Genomic DNA, 5,131 nt, shown 5'->3' with positions numbered 1-5,131 from the left:
CACGGGGTTATAACCTAGTATATAAACATGATAAATAAGGGCTGATGTGTCATGATATAAGGGCTTGGAAAATGATGTGGCATCACCATAGGCACTCTTGAAATGGTTTTGGCTCCAAAATTCGGGTATCTTTTTCTTGATACGGGCAGACGCGGGATCCGGGTTTTGAACCCGGATATAAATACCTTCTAAAACCAGCTTCTTTTGTATTCCCTTTCTAAACCCTAGCCTCCCCTTCCTCTTCTACATTAGTCATCGCAGCCATCACTAAATAAGATTAAGATCTCGATCAACCATTACAGGTATGTTCTTGATCTTCGGGTCCGTATTTTCATTCTTGGATATCCAGCTTTTTACTCGATCTTATAAACAAATAGACGCACACATCAAAAACCCTAAAAGCTCCCACGTTCTTCTTAAATCGCCTGACAAAGGATTCCAAAATCAAACCGATTCACTTCCAGGTATGTCGATTCTGTAGATATTGATTCTATACTTTACATTTGTTTATCAGCTATTTTTTTTCTAAAATTTGTCTGTTTCATCTCCAAGAGGAAGATGGTGACGGTGGTGGTCACCTGAAGAGGGAAGACGACAACGACATGGGTTGACAAATGGGAAAGTGCTTCGTTTGAGAGGTATGTTGTTTTATTTTAATTTGCATTTTTGTTTTATTTTAATTTGCATTTTCGTACAAAATTAGGTTATATGTGTTCGTTAAACTATCGATTTTGATTTGATTTGCATTTTCGTTATAAAATTAGGTTAAATTTGTTCGTTAAACTATTGATTTTGATTCTTATTGAATCACATATGTTGTTAGGGCTTTATATTAAACATATACTGATCGGTTGTTTGAGGAATGCTTTATTAATCGTATTGCGTCTATAGGATTTTGTTGTGGGGTAAGCATATTTCTAAATCTATTTTACTTCATTCAGTGGGTTGGATATGGAACCGGATCTATTAGTTATCTGATCCAGCTCATGATCAAACTAGATGTATTGTGATCTGAATATAGAACGCTATGAATCCCCCTGTCATTGAAAGAATGACTGAATTTTTTATGCTTTTATCATTTTAATATGCAGATGTTGACTGCTGGTACAATGTTATAACATATTAGCCTACTTAATTGTTTTGATGTTGTTCTTTTCAGAGTTAGAAGATGTATCAGTTGAATAGAGTTAGAAGATGTATCCGTTGAAAGAAGAGGCTGCACACTTTATTCATGCTCATGTGTAAGTCGTAAGTTTAATATCATTTTTATCTTATCTAGCATGATATATTTATGTATCTTTAGATAATAACAACTTTGTATACACTTAAGACTTAACATTTTGGATATATAAGATTTTGTCATGAATTTTTCATGGTCCATTTCTTCACAGATGTTAGTTTGGTTGAACATAATAACAAGATTCTTATATTTTTTTGAGTGTGAAAGAGCTTAAAGTATTAGAAGAGCATACTAGCCCATTCATGCCTAATTTATCTGGCATAGATGCAATTGTAAGCTTTAAAAAAGAATCCCTTTTACCGTCTTTTATCCAATGTTACAAGCTTTTCCCAGCCACACATCTTTAGATAAGTATTTATACTATTTTATAATACATATCCGAAGGATGTATTACAGTATGCAAGAGATTAAATTACAACAGCTCAAATTATAATAATTTGTAATGAACTTATTTTACATTTTGAATCAATTAACTAACAGCCTTATGCAATTCAACTCACCACCCTATTCAAAACTGGGAACCATATAAATAACTCATCATTTTTTTTTGCATCAGCTAACCTTCATATTCAAGAGTGGGCAAAAGAAGCATCAGAAATTTCTAAATGCCAGCCAAATGTATGATGTCTTTCTATGCTTCTTTAGTGAGATGTTTTAGTAGAGCTGGCATGATGTGTTTGGTCGGGTTAGTTGGACAAGGTTGAGATATGTTGAAGTTTTGTTTTGTATTCTCTTAATGTTGATGTAGTTCTTCTGGTATTAATCATGTATAATTTTCTTCTTCTTTTGTTTTTATCAGATCAATAAATGATAACTAACAAATCATTCATTTCAGATTTGCTTCTTTGGCAATTCCTTACTTCGGTTTGTAAAGCAGATTATATTACCATTCGCCATGGGTTCATTTATGTAAGTCCAATTTCTTTCACCAAAAATATATTATTTCAAAATAGTTTATGTTAGAGCTGACAAAATGTGCAAGTTGGGGAAACACTTTTTTTTGGAGATTTAATGTATCAATGTGATAAAGCTTTTTAATAGTTTTAATGAAAATATAATCTTTTAATAAATTTTAAAATGATTCAGAGGTTTTAACAGCTAAAAACTATGCTTTGTATTTTATCTAACTCATTAGAGTGTAATGGTTAAAACATAACCCGACTCAACCCATTTGTTACAAAAAAGGCTCGATATTTTGCTGCAAGCAGGTCTGGTCCATGTTTCAGTTTTGGTGAACTTGGGATAAATGATATGATTAATTCCATCTCAACCTTTCAACTTGTTTGATGGTGTTAACATATTGAAAATAATTCTTGTGAATGGTTGTTATAATAATGTTGTAAATCTTAATAGATGATTGTGTGAAGATTTTTTATAGAACTGCTTTGACCCGTTATCTAGATTAAAGCAAATATTATGAAGTCAGACAAAGTTGTCAAGGGTTCTAGAAGCACAAAAAAATCACATAAAAGATCATACAAAAAGGTCACTTATTTTGACTTCAAAAGTCAATACCTGAAGCTCAAAGTGGGTTGCATTACAATGGTGAATTCCTTCAACACTACCCTTAGCGAGTACACAATTGATCATTACTGAGAGTCTAAGATCAGCCATGATGCTCCCACTTGATAAAGTCAGCTCTTAGTTGTGACATATCCACAGGTTCGTATGTTTTTAATTTTTTTTTTAGTATTGTAGAAGTGACAAGATGGGCAATAGGTTAAGCAACGAATGTATACAATTTTTTTAAAGTTTTATGGTACCCATATTCATCTTATTTGGTAATTGCCATTTGTCAAGTTTTCATATTCAAACTTTATCCTGGGTCAGTTGTTTTAATCCATTTACTTAATATTGCCGAGGTGCGTTTTATGCATTATAAGGTTTTATAATCAAACTTTACATTTAATTAATTTTTAAACTAAAAAATTACTGGATAGATGAGTTTCTGATCAGCCCAACCAATATTGAGTCACCTGTTTCTAACTTGATAACCTCACTCGCCTGTTTTGCAGATCTTGGGATGTGTTGACTGGATGGGCTCAAGTCAAAGTAAGTTGGCATGTTGATTGAAACTTTAGTTATGAACCATTTAGGATTGAACTTTATGTAAATTGCTTATGTTTTGAAAACGATGTGGTAGATATTCTATTTTACTACATGAAGCATTGTTTTATGATGAATTTGAAAACTACAGTGGATATATACAATTTGTCATTTTGCAAGCATTTGTGTTAAATATGAATGAATATATATGCACACATTGCCTAACCATAGTGTAAATATTTATTTGACTTATTAATTTAAAATTTAACATAGATGGCTTTGTGTTTTAATCTTGATACTTACCTGAAATATATATTATTTTAATGGTTCGTACCAGCTAATTAGTTTTTTCTTTTATCTCAAAATTCATATTTGTTAAGGCGTTATAAAGATTTACATATGATCCCGTGTATAGGTTGGACAACATGATCTAGGTTATAACCCGTGGTACCCACGGGTCGCTCTATTTTGATTGATAATAATATTTTATTAATTTTATTACAATGGTTCGTTTTATAACATTTGTGGAGATATATATAATATTAGTCAATGTTAAACGTATAATACTAAGAATAAAAATATATATATATATATATATATATATATTATTTAGATAATAATTGATAAGCAAGTCGCATTGATTTCAATCTAAGAAAAAAACGCAAACAAATACTTTTAATATTGATTTGAACGACACTGTTACTTGTCATCATCGTAAACTTGATAGACAGTACGTTGACCATTCTCAATTAATTGTCATATCAAGGTTTTTAAAAATTTCAATGTTAATGGTATATTGTCATTGAAAATATATGTTGAAAGTTATTGCAAATAATTGGAATTTTTGAAATGTTGAACCATGATAATGTTAGCAATAATATAAATATGGAAGTTAAATTTTCAAATTTAATTTAACGATTTCAAATGTAAATTAATTTTTTCGGTTGATTTAAAATTTATTTCACGTTTGTTAATATACATTTGGAAGGATTTCAAATGTAAATCAACGATTTTTTTGATTATAAAATTCCTTAAATAACAAATCAAAATTTAAAGATAAAATACCATTTCTATTTATAAACTACAAATTTCGGTTGACTTAATATGTTGTTCAATAAACCCAAAATTCGGACAAAAGTTAATCTATTATATAAAAGATATCTTGGTAATATGTTCAAAATTGTTAGACGGGCTATCATCCTTTTATCTTGGTCTGAATCATTCTACATACGTAGAACATTATCTGGTAATATGTTGAAAATTATATGGTAATTGTTAACATTCATAAATTACATTGTTTGCATATATTATTATATACGATTAACATTGAATCATATTATATACATCCCCACAAATTTGATAAAACGGACCATTGAAATAAAATTAATAAAATATTAATATCCTTAAAAATAGAGCGACCCGTGGGTACCACGGGTTATAACCTAGTATATACATATTGTGCGTAAATCTAAACATATGTTGTGTAATTAATTACGTAAATTGCATAACCATTTACATATTTTTTGTAATTATTTACACATTATAAATTATAATTATAATTATAAATAAGCAACATTTTATTACTTTAGGTTGTTGTACTAATATGCAAAGGGAGCCTTTCAAAAAAGTTTTGGTTTTTCATTTTTCATAAAATTTTATCTTTTCATTTTAACCTTATTAATTTTTTTACTTTTAACCTAAAGTTTTACATGTTTTACAATTTAACCCAAACACATTTTTATTTTCAACTTTGGTCCCCTATAATTTTCATCTTTCGTAAGTTTTACGTTTCGTTCAAAATTTTACGAGTCAACACGCCACAACGTGTGTATGTGGTTCAACGTT

The 5,131-nt window shown here is 29.7% G+C and overlaps 1 long non-coding RNA gene across 7 annotated transcripts; it reads left to right on the top strand.

Moving 5' to 3' along the window:
* The first annotated feature begins 204 nt into the window (after window positions 1-204).
* LOC110889828 lies at window positions 205-3,497 on the top strand. 7 transcript variants are annotated; one of them, XR_004872212.1, is made up of 7 exons: window positions 205-464; window positions 553-638; window positions 1,160-1,241; window positions 1,797-1,939; window positions 2,076-2,149; window positions 2,642-2,902; window positions 3,256-3,489. It is a non-coding gene; the product is annotated as an uncharacterized LOC110889828 (long non-coding RNA). The 7 variants fall into 7 exon arrangements; XR_002563990.2 differs by having other exon boundaries at window positions 1,797-1,858; window positions 3,256-3,487; XR_004872213.1 differs by having other exon boundaries at window positions 1,797-1,858; window positions 2,076-2,902; window positions 3,256-3,495.
* Window positions 3,498-5,131: the final 1,634 nt, after the last annotated feature.

Source organism: Helianthus annuus, chromosome 11 (assembly GCF_002127325.2).
Source record: "Helianthus annuus cultivar XRQ/B chromosome 11, HanXRQr2.0-SUNRISE, whole genome shotgun sequence".
NCBI classification, from domain to species: Eukaryota; Viridiplantae; Streptophyta; class Magnoliopsida; order Asterales; family Asteraceae; genus Helianthus; species Helianthus annuus.
The sequence above is the reverse complement of the archived record's forward strand: the minus strand, read 5'-3'. Positions and strand labels throughout refer to the sequence as shown.